The 14,840-nt window shown below is 52.4% G+C and overlaps 1 protein-coding gene across 1 annotated transcript in view; it reads right to left on the bottom strand.

Annotated features, from left to right (window-relative positions):
- CORO2A (coronin 2A) overlaps nt 1-14,840 on the bottom strand; it is a 47,117-nt gene that overhangs the window by 31,307 nt on the left and 970 nt on the right. The gene's annotated exons all lie outside the window — the stretch shown is intronic.

Genomic DNA, 14,840 nt, shown 5'->3' with positions numbered 1-14,840 from the left:
TGTTAAAATAAAAACCAAGGCAAATGGGGACAAGCTGGTCACACCCCCACCCCCACCAACCACAGAGATCTTCAGAGAGCCATTATCCAATTCATATGCGATGATTTTTTTTTTATTTAAAGTAGGCTCGATATCCTACTTTGTGGACTTGAACTTATGACCCTGAGAGCAAGACCTGAGCTGAGATCAAGAGTCCGATGCTTACCCAACTGAGCCACCCAGCTGCCCCATATGCAATGATTCTACCTTAAGTCACTCATAACCTTGACTCTGCTAATCTGCTCTGTGAAAGAGAAGGCTCTAGAACCAACCTCCCAAAGAGCCCAACATCCTGAACCGGAGCACAGAATATTTCAAAGTAGAAAAAATACAAGGTTTGAAAAGGGAGGTGAACCTGGCTTAATTCAACCAGAAATCTTCACCTGCTACTGGCTTAGTGCTTATTCTGGGCCAGGCCCCATGTTGTTGGGACCGGATGCGGCAGGCAGCGAGGGCTGGGCAGCTCTGTCACTGCTCTCCACACGTTTACACCTCTTGTGGAAATGGCTGAGAGCAGGAAGACAGGACATGGCATGATCTTAGACTGATAAAGCACAGGGCTGCGGATTGTGATGTCACATGCACATGAGAATCACTTATGTCAGATCACTGGGTGCCGGCTGTCCAACACGGGGACCTCGTGGCTTTAACTTAAAGTCAAAATGGGGGCACCTGTGGTTCAGTCAGTTAAGCGACTGACTTCGGCTCAGGTCATGATCTCACAGTTCGTGGGTTCAAGCCCCACATTGAGCTCTGTGCTGACAGCTCAGAACCTGGAGCCTGCTTCAGATTCTGTGTCTTCCTCTCTCTCTGACCCTCCCCTGCTCACACTCTGTCTCTCTCAAAAATAAATTTAAAAAATAAATTAATTAATTAAAGTCAAAATGTAAAAGGGTGGGTGCCTGGGTGGCTCAGTTGGTTGAGCATCTGACTTCGGCTGAAGTCATGATCTCACGGTTCGTGAGTTCGAGCCCTGCATCAGGCTCTGTGCTGACAGCTCAGAGACTGGAGCTTGTTTTGGATTTTGTGTCTCCCTCTCTCTCTGCCCCTCCCCCACGTGTGCTCTGTCTCTGTCTCTTAAAAAGAATTAAAAGGAAATCAAATGTAAAATGTACCTCCTCAATCACATTAGCAACATTTCAAGTGTTCAATGGCCACCTGTGGTTACTGGGTACCCAGTTAGCAGTATATCGACAGAGAGCATCCACCACATGCATGTGACTTTGGGCAGGTGAACTTAATGTGTCTATTTCCTCACCAGTAAAATCAGGCGTAGTAACAGATCATAGCTAACACATTGCTTACTCTGTATGAAGTATGCTCTAGGTAATAACTTAATCCTCATGGCAATCCCCCAAGTGCTATTATCATGCCATGTTTACAGATGAGACAACTGGGTGCTCAGAGAGGCGAAGCAACTTGTCCAAAATCACACAGCTAATAGGCAGCTGAGCAGGAATTTGAAGCCAAGCTGTTTAGTCCTGGGTCCATACTCTTTCACAGGGCTGTCCAGACGATTAAAAGACAAAATCCACACAGCACATGGAGTGATGCTGGGTGCATACTTAGCGCTCCACACATTTGCTGTTAAGACTGTTGTGGTCCCTTGGGGCATCTGGGTGGCTCAGGTCATGATCTTGTGGCTTGTGGGTTTGAGCCCTGCATCAGGCTCTGTGCTGACAGCTCAGAGCCTAGAACTCGCTTCAGATTGTGTCTCCCTCTCTCTCTGCCCCTCCCCCAACCTCTCTAAAAAACAAATAAATAAACATTAAAAAAAAAAGACTGTTGTGATCCCAATGTTTACAGGACACTAAGATTTGATTTAGTACGTGATAGGTATGTGTTGAAAGCCCAACATTTTGGGGATCTGAGTAAAAATCCTGAACCAGAAAACACAAAACAGACACAAGGCATAGAGTCCCGATCCCCGGCACTCACTGTGTTGACAGAGGGAACAGACAAGCCCCCACGAAATGCTGAATAATCCCTCTTATTTAAGAAGAACCCGAAGAGTGTACGTGTGGGTCTCTGTGGCCAGGACTCCTGGGGTGGAAACCAGCCGCCTAACTCAGCCCTGTGCTGAGCCCAGGGCTCTTGGTGTGGGTGGAAGAGGTGGGGGGGGAGGGCAGGGGAGGCCCTTTGGTTTTCTCCATCAGCACAGCCCACACAGGAAAGCGGGGACACTGCTTAGGTCACCCCCGCCCCCACCAGACCTCCAACACCCTGGGGGCTTATCAGCAGTGGAGGCAGAGGCTCCTGCAGCCAGAAGTGAAAACAGTCCTGTCTGCAGGTCCTCTCTGCCATGCGTGCCTCCTCGCCCCTATCTCCCTGCCTGCAGGCCTCCCGTCCTTCTGGTCCAGCACGGATGCCTCCCTGCAGGACCACAGGAAGTATAGACTGAGCCAGAGACAGAGCCAAGAAAATGCCTCTCTCCTCCTGATGAGATTAGGCCCCAAGAAGCCCCTCCTTCTGACAGCTGACACTCCCCAGAGCCAGGTCCCTGGCACCGGAGTCAGGCACCTCTAGAGACGGCCTCACCGCCCCTGCCTCACGGCCCCCTGCTGTTCTCCCTCTCCCTCAAGCCTTGCAAAACCTGGACAGCCTTTTCTCTGGGCGACTCCATTTTTCCCCCACCCCAGCCCAGGGCTCCTTTCCTGCCCTCATTCTGACACTGTCATTTCCCTTAAGACCCACCCCAGGTCCTTAGGAGAAAGATCCCCGCTGGACTTGGGTTGTGGGCCCCGCATTTCGCCTCCACTGCTTCTCCTCATCTCCACAGACTCACCCTTCAGCCAAACTGGTTTATCTGCTCTCCCCTCAAAGCACAGTGTTTTCCCAGACGTGCCACCGTTGCCCACGGCCCCTTCGCTCTGCCTCGAACTGCATCATCCAACGTAAGCCCACGGTTGGCGCTTAGCTGGACTCCTAGGATGCCCTTCCTCTCATCCCCACTTCCTGGGCCCAGTTCAAACAGCACCACCACCAGGGAGCAGTGCTCTGTATCCTATGAGGCTGCCCAGGGCAGGGAAAGAGGAGAATTGGGTTGAAATCCTGGACCTCCACTTGTCTCTGGGCCTCAGCATCCCCATCTGTAAAAGGGTACCCTGATATCTACCTCACAGAGTCCTGCCAAGGATTAAATGAGATAATGGCTGCAAACTATCTTGCAAGCGTCTAGTACCAAGTAAGAGCTTGGCTATGGTTGCCCCCTCTTCCATTCTCTGGTCCTGCGCCCGTGTTTCCTCCTACATCCATTCATCCAGCCATTCACCCATCAGGCTGCCACGTCCACAGGGTCTTCCCCTCTGCTTTGCCCACACTCAGGTCAGCAAACACCCAGGGGGAGACCCACCTGGCTCCTGGGCTAGCTCCCACTCACGCCACCAGCCACTNCATTGGGGGCAGGGGACTGGGCCTGTCACTTTTGTAGCAGGCGTGCCAGTCAGGTTGGAGAGTCTTGATTCTGACGCCAACTTACTCCATGACCGTGAGCAAACCTCAGCCCCTCTCAGGTTTGGTTTTCTCAGGCGGGTAACTTTCCTACCTTGCCCATCTGTGAGGAAGGTCCGCTGAGGGCTCTCCAGTCCACACACACCAAAGCCAAGGACTGTGAGGGTGACAGAGCTGTCACCTGCCAGCTGTCTCAGTCCTGGGAGGGCGGGTGCCCTTCCTGCCTGACTCCTCTGGAGACACAGAACACAGCTTCTTCCTATTTATTCCCCCAAATCAGGCCCAGACCAAAACTCCATGCAGATTTATTGCCCCACAATCTCCTTATCTGAGAGTTTCAAGGGACAAGGGTCACTGGGGACTTTCTAAACCTATCTCCAGGAGGTTGAAATTCTGGAGTTTCCACTTCCTCCTCACTGTCCATTCCCCAGTGGAGCTTCTGAATTTGTCTTTGGACAGAGAGGGACACTGAGGCCCAGATAGGGAGAGTGCCTGGCTCCAGGTTCCACAGCGAGCGGCAGCCCTACAGGCCCAGTTCTGGGATGGCACCTGCCAGGGGGCCTGCATTCTATCGTCAGTGGGCCCTCACCTCTGCCCACAGTCAGCTCCCACCCTGCCCTGTGGCAGGGACCTGGGGCCCAGGGTGACTTCAACCTGCATTACTGGGGCCCTCACGGAGGCTGACTGTGCTGGGCACTGCGTGGGGGAGAGCAAGCGTGACCCTGGCAGGGCTTTCTGCCTCTCAGGGGCTCAGGTTGAGGGGCGAGGCCAACGTGTAACCAGCGAGCACAGCTCAGGGCGAACGGGACCGAGCAGGCTGCAGCAGGGAGGTAGAAATCTCAGGAGTCGGCGAGGGCCTCCGGGCAGGTCTGCTTGAGCCCAGCCTTAAAGGCTGAGTAGAGCGAGCTGAGCACACAGTGAAGGGAGGGATTCCAGGTGGACGGGGTGTGCGGCATGGGAACCACAAGGATGGAATCTGGGGTCTGGGCAAACGCAAGGTGCCAGCGAGGGCTCTGAATACTGGCTAAGGACTTGGCCCTTGAGACCACGGAAAGGTGTCAAAGTTTATAACCAGGGGTGCGGCGAGGTGAGAGGTGCTGTGCATTTAGCCCCTGCTATCAGGTAGTTAGAATGTTTGGCTGGAGAAAACACTTTCTTTTCTCAACTTTGGGCTTGTGTCTAAGGAAGAAATAAGCGGGCAAAGTGGGTTTTGTTTCCTGCCCGGCTCCAGTTGGCTGGTGGCTGTGGAGCACGTGAAGAGGAGGGGGGTGAAGATTCTGAGGCTCGGGAGGAGGCACCTGGGTGGTTCAGTTGGTTAAGCATCACCTCTTGGTTTCAGCTCAGGGTGTGATCTTATGGTTCCTGGGTTCGAGCCCTGCACTATCAGTGCTGAGAGCCTGCTTGGGATTCTTTCTCTTCCTCTCTGCCTCTACCCTGCTTGTGTTCTCTGCCTCTCCCTCTCATCCTAAGGGGGGTAGGGAAGAGATCATGCCTGATTAGGGGAGCGTGCAGAGCTACTGATTTGCTGACCAGGAGTTAAAGTCAGCTCTGCCTCCACAGGTCTGAGCAATTTGAAACACATCTCAGCAGCTGGGGTTTTACATGAGGAGATAGTTTCCTTTCTTCCTTCAAACCATTTCCCTGTGCTAAGGGTCTTCAGATATGGCTGAGGGGCTGCCTGTTTCCTGCACACGCCTGACCAGCCCAGTACTCCGCTTCCTAGCTTAGCTGCACACATTGGAGGGGGATGGGCAATTCCTTTCTGGTTCTCCCTCCCCTGCTTATTAACGTGGAGATAAATGCTCAGCCTTAATCAATTCCTTGGGGGTGGCTGCAACTGTGGAGAGGACACTGAGGCCACCTCTCCTCATTTCCAGCCTCCCTGAGCTCCCCCCAGATCATTTGTTTAGACTGGGCCTGTGGGCCAGGGAGGGAGTGAGGCCGAAGAGGACAGGAAGACGCCAGCATCCCAGGCTGAAGAGGCACGTCTGTCCCAAGACTGACTCTCTGCTGGGCCCGGTGACAGTATCTCAATTCACATTTTGCAGGAAGATTTCTAGCAGTGGGTCTCAACCTGCAAATGTATCATAATCATCTGTGAGGCTGAGTAACTTCCAGATTGCTGGGCCCACCCTAGAGTTTCTGATTTAGCAGTTCAGTAGTGGAGCCTGAGAACCTGCATTTCTAACAAGTTCCCAAGTGACAATGGTGCAGCTGGTCCGGGGACCACTCTGAGAGCCACTGCTCCACAGCCCTGCTCTGCTGTCTGCACAGTCCTTCCCTTTCACTGCTCAATTCATTTCCATCTTGGGGGGGTGGAGGGAGGAGGTGGAATGTACATCTGCCTGGGAGTCAGGGGAATTACCCCCCACTCATGGGGGCAAGAAGCTGTGGTCAGCTCAGAGCAATGGCGTCACTTTTCTGAGGTTACACAAATACCGGGCAGGCAGCAGGACCCCGTCCTCCAAAGATTCTGTGAACACACAGCCACTTCCTAATGCGGGGCCGCTTGGGGCTTGATTCTTGGCTTTCCATCTCTCACATATTCTCACTGTATAAACATGGGCTGAGGCCAGCACTCAGGAGCCAGGTGGGTATTCTGATGACAGCCTCGCCGTCCGAACAGCAGGCATCGAGGCCGGGTGGTCAAGACACAGGCTTCAGAGTCAGAGACCCAGATACAAACCCAGACTCGCTACCTGTGCATCTTGGAACCACACGGGCACCTACCTCCTCGCCAGATTGCCATGAAATGGGGCCAAGGCCGACCAGAGCAGTTAGCTTTGCACACAGTGAGTCATCAATAACCCGTAGCAACCGGCAGGCCCAGACAAGAGCCAGGGAGGGGTCTGGGGATAGATACTAAACCTCTGTCTTCTCATCTGTAAACTGGGGTCAATAACAGAACCTAACTTACAGGGAAATTGTAAGGATTCAATGAGCTTATTAATTTAAAATGCCCCAAAGCCACGCCTGGCATGGAGAAGCTCCTATACACGGCCCTTTTTGTCGAGTATGATAATTTTAGTGCCGAACTCACACTTTTCATTAATACATGTCAGCAAAACCATTAAAGAATACAGCAGGCTATTGTGACACTAAAGTTTAAAAATCAGGGGCGCCTGGGTGGCTCCGTTCGTTAAGCATCCGACTTTGGCTCAGGTCATGATCTCATGGTCCATGAGTTTGAGCCCCGCGTTGGGCTCTGTGCTGACAGCTCAGAGCCTGGAGCCTGCTTCAGATTCTGCATCTCCCTCTCTCTCTGCCCCTTTCCCTGTGTGTGCTCTGTCTCTCTCTCTCTCAAAAATAAATAAACATTAAAAAATTTTTAAAAAATTAAAAATAAAAACCACAGTGGTGCTGGTTGTACAACAGTGTGAACGTACTTCATGTCACAGAACTGAAAATGGTTACAATGGTAAATTTTATGCTGTGCATATTCTGCCACAATAAAAAAAGGAAGAAAAGAGCTAGTGGCACCTAGGTATCACGGCCCGGCTCACCCGGCGCGCCTTGGGCCAGCTCCACCTCTGCTTCTGCTAAACCTACACCTTCCCTGGCGGGGGGTGGGGGGTGGTGGTGGTGGCGGAGGGTGCTGGGCCTCCTGCCCCAGCGGAGGTCTCACCCTTTCACTCCTGGCCCATCAGGGCAGAAGGGGTGCTGTAGGGTGCCTCCTGGCTCTCCCAGGCGCTCTCAGGAAGGGCCTGGAGGACCATTCCCCGGGCAGAGGGGTGGCCCTTCCCATCTCCTTTCCCCCTGCTCCCTGTCCCTCTGCGGACTCAGCTCCAGCTGCTCCTGGTGAAGGAAAAGCCTTTGAGGGAGCAGTGCCTGCTGACCGGGGCTCCCACCGGCTTTGGCTGGGAGTCCCGCTCTGTGCAGGGGAGGTACACAGACCTTCTGAGACCGGGGGCCCTGCTCCAGTCTGCTCTGCCCCCACTTGCTGTGTGACCCTACTCAAGGCCCTCTCTGGGCCCAGGTGCTCCGTCTGTACGATGGGAATGTGCACCCCTGCCTGCCACCCTCCCGAGGCTTTAGGGAGGCTCTGCAGGGGGAAAAGAGGCAAAGGAGTTTTGTTTCTTTATTGCACGATGGGACCACATGGAGAGGCAGCAGAGATGGTGACAGACATGGTCAAGGCCCACTCACCGGCTCGAACACCGGTCTTGCCACACACCCGGCTGGGATCCCTTGGGCAGGCCAGTCAACCTCTCCAGGCCTCAGGTTTGGCCATCGCAAAGTGGGAGGGTAATAGGAAATGAGTTCGTATCTAACAAGCACTCAGAACACTGCCTGGCACATGGCAAATTCAAGATAGATTCAAAATAAGCAATAATAGTAACTTCTACTGAGTAGTCACTGTGAGCTGGGCACTGTTCTAAGGTATTTAACTGTATTAAGGGATCGAAATGAACATTTAGCAAAACTGAATAAGGTGAACAGGGCTTACAGACTAAACCAGAGGCACAAAGTGTCCGTGTCCTCTCTTTCTCCTCTAAGTGGCAATACTTAAAGATCTAAAGATTTGGGGGTGGAGGGGATCATCTGTGCTGGGAGACAACCAAACCCCTTAACGAGCTGGAAACAGAGAAAGCCTTGTGTCCCTCCCCCAGCCGCTTTGTGCCGATTTAGAGCCTAAAGCTCTAATTCTTATCTAATCTAATTCTTAGCCAGGCACACTAACTCCCTCTCTCAAATGATCTTATTATATTTGGGGTAAAAAAAAAAAAAAAACAACAAACAGATAAAATATTTTAAGACTGCCCAGTGTCAGGGACCCAGGTGGCCTCCAGTCCAGCTCTGTCCCCCTTTCCACACCACTCTCTCTGAAAAGTCCGAGAGTCTGGGTTTGTGCCATTCTAGTGATGGAAAGCTCACTCCTTCCGGGGACAGAGCAACTCAAGTGCGAGACTTCCTCCTTCTACAGAGAGGAAATCCACAACTTCCCCTATGGCCCTGCGTCCATCCCTTGAGCCCCATCGACCACATCCTTTGCCTTTGCCCCATGACAACCCTTCAGAGATCTGAGGCTCCTGACCACGTGCCTTTGGGATGGTTCCACTCAGGTTGGGGAGTATTTGTGTGACTAAGTTTCCTAACTTTTCCCCATTTTGGTCACCTCCCCATTATGCTCCAATGGGGAGCTCCCCATCTCTCATCCAGGCTGGAGCCCAGAGTGTACTCAAACCTTCCAGATGGGGGCTGAGAACCCCTCAGCAGAGCAGGTCCCCCCAGAGATCCCAGATTCGCTTCTTAGAATAGAATTGGCCAGACCCCAAGAGCTCATGGGGTGCAGAAAGAGAAACTGAGTCAGCTTGCCTGGGCCATCCATACAGGAAAGAACCAGGAATGGGATTCAGATTTCTGGCCCCCTTGCCCAGGAGAGCCCTCTAAGACATGAAACAAAGTTTCCTTTGATCCTGTGTCTGGATACTGCACCAAATATTTTGTTTCTTATCTGTGTTGCTGTCCTCACAGGGACAAATTCCAAGGATGGTTGGGGAAGAAAAATCTAATTGTGAGGCTGGGGGGGTGGTCATTCCCCCTAGCTGGACCCTCCTGGAGGCCAGACCTTTGGAAGGTGGGCTGTATTCCTCCAGAGTGTGGTTTAGGCTAAGAAAGATGGGGCGCCTTAGGTTCAGGAGAGAAGACAGACCCCCAAATCTTTGCTGCCAGAAAGGTCAACACGGTAGCAGCCCCCACAGTGGGAAAGGTAAATCAGGGCACATCGACCTACCCTACAATTTTCCATGTCTCCAGCTGGAGACAGACCCTGTGCTGGCCTCTGTGGGCTCAAAGGTAGCCATTCGGTCACAGCTGCATAGAAAAGGACCAGGAGGTTACAGCAGGGGGGACTTTACAAAAAAAAATCATATCCTCCTTTCAAAGAGAAAAAAAAAAATGAGTCCGCCCACTCCCGCCAATATTTTATGTTATGTACGAGTAACTTCATTGGGAGCTGCGAGGCACAACATGTCCATGAAGCGAGATTCATCATTAACCAGAGTGACTGTAAATTTCAAATAAAGTCCCTCAAATTTAAAAACATCTTGGGCTGACTTCTTATCAGACTTGATTAGCTTATCCTTATTTTTTTCTCTTGTGGCTGGCAATGCGATCTTGCTGGAAACCCAAGGGTTAATTAACATCTTGTCTACTCTTATGGTATTATTAGAATCACTAACAACCAACCCACCGTTCAGATAGGAATCTTCTAAAACCACTTGTCTATTTTGTGAGGATTTGTTTAGTTAAAACCGGTTAGTATAATCCATAAATCCAATCTGGATTAATTAGTCTGGATTAACCTGAATTAATTAACCAGGTTAAATCAATTGTAATAAACTGCTGAAAACAAATCAAAAAGTAGGGGTGTCTTTGCCATCCTTTCTCAGAGGGCTTTCCTCTCCCTCCAGAGACTTCTGGAGACATGAGGCATAAGGCTCTGTGACACCCTGTGTGGTGTCAGCAGGTCTGTACCTGGCAAATATGAGCAAAGCTGAATGATTTTCTCGTTACACATTATTTTTTTCCTGCACCACAATGAGCATGTATACCTCACTTTGGAGGCCACCAGGACAGAAGCTGGGGAAACTATCAGAAGATTTTCAGGCTGCATAAAACGGTAGAGATCATCTAGTCTAAGCTCCTCACTTTTCAGATGAGGATACAAGGATTCAAGAAGGGATGTAACTTGTCCAAGGTCACCTGGTTAGTCACAGCAGATCCCAGAGAGGAAGCAAACCTCTAGATCTTGATGCTAAAACCGGCTGCTTGCCTGTCCTGGCTGCAGTCCTGCCTCTTACTGGGCCATCCGCAGGTCCCTGCACCTCTCAGCCCTCTGCGGCTCTATCCCTTGCGCCACAGATCACCTGCTGGCTCTGAGGGTGGCTGTGGGTGGCATGGAGGTGTGTGTCCCAGCGAAGTTACACAGTCCCCCCAGCTAGCAGCACGGAGGGACACAGAGCGGTCGGCAGGCCACGGGTCCAGGAGTTACTCTGCCTCACTCTGAAGCCTTGGATCCTCATCTGTAAAACGGGACCAGTCAAACCTAGCTCACGGCCTGCTGTCTGGGTACCCATGAGGGCCTGCTTACACCTGCAGGCCGGGAGGCAGCTCCTGAGGGCATTACTGCCGTCCTGACACCGGGAAGGTCTCGTGAAGGGGCGTGACATCTGGTGCTCCTATAGCCTGAGAATTCTGCCTGTGACTGCTAGCCACGGCCCCGGGCACTGTAGGACTTGGGGCCTCTGCAGCCCAGTGGCCCCCCCCACCATGGGCCCCCCCGGGCCTGGTGTGGTGGCGAGCAGCTGCGGATATGGGTCCTGGCCCTTCTGGAGCGTGCCAGAAATCCTGCCCCTGTCTCCACGGCTCTATTGCCCCCTGCTCCCATCCTCTGACTCCCCTCTCCTTCTTGCCGCCTCCATGCTATCCTTCTAACCCCCCCACCTGACTTCCCCTAAGCTGAGGCCGCCTTGGGCTACCATGAGATGGAAGCATTCCCCTATTCCAAAACCTTCAAAGGCTTCTCAGCGGGGCATTCAAAGCCGAGATCTGGCCCAGGGATAAACCAAGAAGAGAGTTGGGGCAAGGCGAGGGAGAGAAAATGGGGGGACAAGGACAGTAGGCCTGGGTGCAGACAAAAAGGGGTGCTTCTTCTAGAGAGAACTGAAAAACAGTAATAAGACTGACTAAAAGTCTGACTTTTTATTATCATGAGATGCCTGCAACTCTAAACAGTGTCAATGAAAAAACACTCTTCGCTGTCAGGGCAGGCTGCTCCCACCTCCCTGCCCTTGGCAACCGGCCAGTACCTGGTACTATTCCCTAGACGGAGCCAAACTGGACCGTATGTTCGCTACATCCCCAGCAGGCTCAGTGTCCGTCCCTTCGCCAGCCCTCAGCCCGCGCTGCTGCTTTGCCAACAAGGCCCACCCTCCTCCCTGCACGTTCAGCGGCCGCAAGGCTCAGCTTAGCCGCTCCCTCTTGCAGAGTCTCCTGGCACGCCTTCCCCCTGCCTGGCCACGACCCACCCCCCAAGCCCTCCTGACACCCAGCGCAGGCTGTAGACAGCAGCAGTCTCCCCATGGAAGACTGAGGAAAGGAACCACCCTCTGAAATCTGGAACCCACAGCACAGCAAGCCACACCCGGAGAGCCACTTCCTCGCTGTGTGACCTCGGACAAGTCTCTAGATCCTCTGTGGCCTCAGTTTCCTCCCATTCAAGGACCACATCATTCTCCAAATGACCTTCTTTCCCTGTCCTCAGCCACGCCTTCCCTTGGCCACACCCTGCACTTTGTCACATGTGAAAATGTTCCACCTGCTTCCACAGTCACTAATTCAAGTGCCCCCTTACTGACCACAACCTCCCCACCTTCAGCCTCCTGTCACCTGCCAGATGTGAGCAGGCCTTTGTCAGCACCCCTGTTAGATCTATAAAACAGGTTCAGGCCAAGGAGAGAGCCCCGGACCACACACCGCTCTCCAGGAGGACTTAACCCATTCGGCGCTGCCTCGACTCTGCCGCCAAGCTTGGATCCAGCGTTTCTGAAAGGCCAGCCCTATGGATGGCGTCTGGGCCATGGGACATCCACCTGTCACGATGCCTGCTTCCTGTGCCCCAGTAACCTGTGACACGGTCCCACAGCCTGCACCTGAGAGACAGCCCATCACTCCCCCCACTGCCACCTCCTCCTCACCCATCTGCTTCTCTCTCCTCCTGCAAGCACCACGGCCCATCACCTCGCCCCCACCCTGAAACCTTCACCCACTGGCTTCTTCCTCCATTATCTGGCACAACTCCGATGCTGGACAAACCAGGATTCCTACCTAGGGCTGGGAGAAAAAACGGACAAAATGCAAACCGGGACAGGAAGTGCCAAATGGGGTGACGGCTTTCCCGGCACAGTTCTCTCTCCAGGTCCTTCCTTCTGCAAGTCAGGCGTTGTGAGGGCGAGGGTGCGGCCAGGCAGGCCAGATCCCGGGGGTCGCCTGTGCGGCCTCCTCCTCCTTGTACTCACAGCCAATTCATCACGAACGCCTCCCCCCGCTCTCTGAACACCTTTTACAACATCCACTTACTTCCACTCCCACTGCTACCAGCGGCTCTCACCTGCACACTTAGTCTTACCGACCAACAATTTGCCCCCAGTCTTTTCAAAAGATGTCGATCTGAGCATGCCACTCCATGCCCATCACTCTGGGACCCACAGGGTCTGGCCCACCCCACCTCTTCAGCCTCCTCTGCCCAGGAAACAGAACTGGAGATGCTCTGTGCTTTTAATTCCTCAAAGGTCCGTTCCGTTCAGCCCTGGGGCTGTCTCTCCTGTCCAGCACGCTCCCTTTGCCGCCTCCACCTGACTACTCTCTAGTCATCCTTCCCTTAGAATCGCCTTCTGCGGTGACGCTGAGTTATGCACATTCTCTGCCTCGCAAGCTTTGATGCTCTCTCTTCTCCCTCACGCACCTATTCCAGGTTTTGTGGGACTTCACGGCGACTGCCCTTCTCCTCTGGTCTGTGAGCCTACCTGGGCATTACCTATGTCTGTTTTGCTCTGCTCTGTACCCCTAGCACTCAGTAACCAATACATGAATAAAGATCTCATTCGAAAAAGTTAACTAAAAAATAACTTTGTAGGAAATGAATGAATGGGCCTTTCTGGGTGAGGCTCTAGGATAATCTGTGTGGGGATGGTCTCTGTGGCCTCTCTCCAGGGTGGGCCATAGGTCAACCTACTCCTGGTAATGGCTGTAACGAGGATGGGGCTCATGAACCAGCAAAAAGCTCTCAGGGCTCTTTCCTGTCCATTATCTGCCCTGTTCCCCCCCAGGACTCCCCTATCAGTCATAGCCCCAGGCATTTAATGACCAGTCCACTGGGGCATTTCTGAACCGGAACATGTTTACTCTGCAGTGTGAACACTTTCTTTTTCCCAAGGCCCAGGACTCAGGAGCCTTTTCTTTGTGGGGCTGGATGAAGAAAAAGTGATGGAGTCTAGTTAGAGCAGTGTTCAGATCCCAGCTTTGTCTTTTGCTGGCTGTGTGATCTTACTCGCTGGGACCCCTGTTTCCTATCTGTAAAAAGAGGACAAAAATATCTATCCAGGGGGTTGATATAGGATTAAATGGGTATATGTGCATTAAGGGCCTAGTGTGCGGCCTATTGCATGTCATATCTAATTGATTCTATGACACGCAGGTTTTTGGGGCACCTGGGTGGCTCAGTTGGTTGAGTGTCCGATGTCGGCTCAGGTCATGATCTCACAGTTCGTGAGTTTGAGCCCCACATTGGGCTCTGTTCTGACAGCTCAGAGCCTGAAGCCTGCTTTAGATTGTGTGTGTGTGTGTGTGTGTGTGTGTGTGTGTGTGTCTGCCCCTTCTCTGCTCACATTCTGTCTCTCTCTCTCAAAAATAAATGAACATTTTTAAAAAAAGACACAGAGTTTTTTAACATGTAACATCTCTGAAACTGAGATACAACTTATAGTTTGTCTGACATTTTTTCTTTCTTAATAGATTTAAAAAATAATGGTATATCTCATAATAGAAGGTACCCCGCATTCAGTAAAACATGACAATAGCTTAGTTTCTTTATTTCCTTGGCAAAGAGGTGGGAAGGTGTGCAAGCACTCCATGGACCAAAGACCAAGTGCATGGTCGAGGGAAAGGGTTTGCTGGGGTCCGGCATCCTGAGGCAGGAGCCTGAGGCATCACAGAATCTGAAGACAGGCCCTCCAGGGTGTGGCCCAGACACCAGAAGAACCCTTATCTTTCTGGATCTGACCCTGTGCCCATGGTCCCTGGCGTGGGCAGGCTGGTCACAGTCCTAACAGAGCCTGATGCCGTCCGAACCCCCAGGCTTTGTCCCAAAGGGTCCTGGCACCTACCCCAGAGACTTCTCCTTCTGTGACTCCTTCATCAAGCCCCCCCTGCACTCCACTCTCAACTGTCCTGGAAGGCCAGCGGCGGGTGGGGGTGGGGTGTCATCCAGGCCTCATCCAAGTCCTTGGGTGCCTCGGTAAACCCTCCAGCCTGGTGAGGGCAGATTGTTATACTATCTACGTTATATCGCACCGTATATTCCACACAGACAAATTGTTCTAGAAATAAACATCAAATAGCATATAAAAGTGTCAAAATATAGAAAAGACAAAAGCGAGAGTGATCATCGAACGGCTGGATGCGTGTCTATCTGCATATGTTTCCATAGTCACAGTCACAGATATATTCCTCTCCCATATTCACACCCTAACAGGCCCAGTCCCACACGCAGTTCTCTTCCTTGCTTCTCCAGCTAATGTGACCTTGCAGACCTCCCTCCACACGGATGGGTTTCTCCTCAGTGATCTCAC

This window comes from Crocuta crocuta, unplaced genomic scaffold, assembly GCF_008692635.1.
Source record: "Crocuta crocuta isolate KB4526 unplaced genomic scaffold, BGI_CrCroc_1.0 scaffold431, whole genome shotgun sequence".
Classification (NCBI taxonomy): Eukaryota; Metazoa; Chordata; class Mammalia; order Carnivora; family Hyaenidae; genus Crocuta; species Crocuta crocuta.
This window is presented reverse-complemented; position numbering and strand designations above follow the sequence as displayed.